The sequence below is a fragment of the Sminthopsis crassicaudata genome, chromosome 3, assembly GCF_048593235.1.
Source record: "Sminthopsis crassicaudata isolate SCR6 chromosome 3, ASM4859323v1, whole genome shotgun sequence".
NCBI classification, from domain to species: Eukaryota; Metazoa; Chordata; class Mammalia; order Dasyuromorphia; family Dasyuridae; genus Sminthopsis; species Sminthopsis crassicaudata.
In genome coordinates this window covers 650887245-650888860 of record NC_133619.1, presented here as the reverse complement: position 1 = coordinate 650888860, position 1616 = coordinate 650887245, and the positions used below count along the sequence as shown (strand labels likewise).

Genomic DNA, 1616 nt, shown 5'->3' with positions numbered 1-1616 from the left:
AGGGTTCCTAACTCTGGGGAGTTTCACTTCCTCTTCCTCTCTGTGGGTGCTGGCCCCATGCCGTGGGCGAGGGGTGGGGCAGTCACCTTGTGACAGATGGAACCATTCTTGCTTTTGGGTGCTGATTCTGGCCCCAGAAAAGATCCCCAGGGAAGCGGGAGGTGTCAGCTTCACACCCCTCCTCTCCCTTCCCTCCTCCCCCCCTCCCAATTGACAGGAGTTGGGTTCTGTGAATCTGACCCTGGTCCCCACACCCGATCCTGCCCCCAGCCCAGCGGAGCCTTCCTGGGTGCTGGGCACTAAGGGGTTAAAGGTAAACCTCCAAATAAGGCACTGATGGGGAGGCTGCTTGGGGAGCTGCTGCCATAGGCCGGGGGCAGGGCGGGGCGTCTGTTCGGGAGTTTCCCCAAGAACCTGTTGGCTGCAGCGCATCCTCAGGCCTGCCTGGGCCTCTGCCTTCTGTGGATGGGAGCTCTGGGACTCCCAGCTTGCCCAGATGGGAGGTTCAGGTCCCAGGACAGGCTTCTTACTCTGTAGCTTAGGGTCAGACCCTGTGGTTGGCTGGGCCAGTGGTCCCCCCTGCCCTCAGGCTTACCCAGCATGCCACAGGAGAGGCTCTTAGACCCAGCTTAGAAGAGCCCCAGGGGGCCTTTGGGCACGGAATCCCACCCCTCTGACTTATGGAGGAGGAAATCGAGCTGCCCCCAATCGGGTCCCAGGGTGTGTCCAGTAGAGCCAGGAGCCCCAGGGAGCCCTGAGCCTCCTCCAGCCCCTCCCCCTCCCCTTGTGTCCACTTTGCACCTGGTCCCTTCCGGGGCCTGACTTTTCCCAGCCCCTTTTCTTCCTCCTCACACCAGCCCTTCTTCCTCTTCCTCCGAGTCATATGGCGCTTCCTTCCAGTAATCTTTCCTGTGGTACAAGCCAGGGAGGCTCGAGCTAACCCCCTCCAGGCTCAAATCCTCAACTGAGACTGGAGGGGGAGGGGAGGAAGCCATGTTGGAGACCCGATCTGCTGGGCTCACTTGGTCCCTAGGGGGCTCGTCCTGTGACCAGATTGGGGTCCTTTGGGTGAGCAGATACATGGTCATTTTAGGGGCACTTCAGGGTGCCCAGGGAACCTCCTTTTAATTTCCTTCTCTGGAACTTCCTTTCACTTTTTTTGGCGGGGAGGGATCTGCTTTTGACCCTTGGGACTGTTTTTCACCTGCGATTATTTTACATACACACATATGTATCATATATATATTAGATAGATAGAAATAGTATATATATTTAATTAAAGATGGTCACTTAAATCCTCAGACCTCGATTGATTCCTTTCCCCAGAGGCACAGCCAGAGTGCCACAGCACCTGAATTTGGCCTCTTTCTCTACTGGGAGCAATTTTGGGACTCAGCAGAGGCCTGGCATCTCTTGCCCCAACCTCCTCCCTCCCAGCAGAGGACTCAGAACTCTTTTCGCCTTCTTATCAAGGCCAGTGTGTTCTCTGTTCCTTCTAGGTCCATGACCCAGAATCCTCTGCTCTTTTCTTCCTTGGTATCCAGCACAGAGGCTGTTATAGACCTGGTCAAAGAGGGATCCTGGACTGGCTCCACATAAAGTTGAATGGGTCCCAG

At 56.1% G+C, this 1616-nt stretch overlaps 1 protein-coding gene across 4 annotated transcripts in view; it reads right to left on the bottom strand.

The window, feature by feature from the left end:
- LOC141565072 (platelet glycoprotein VI-like) overlaps positions 1-67 on the bottom strand; it is a 17644-nt gene extending 17577 nt beyond the window's left edge. The window contains exon 1 of one of the 4 annotated variants that reach the window (XR_012488840.1): positions 1-44. This exon is cut by the window's left edge and continues 108 nt beyond it. The gene's annotated coding sequence lies outside the window, so the exon portion shown is untranslated. The other 3 variants (XM_074308094.1, XM_074308095.1, XM_074308096.1) reach the window with 3 other exon arrangements.
- Between the last annotated feature and the right edge of the window lie 1549 nt (positions 68-1616).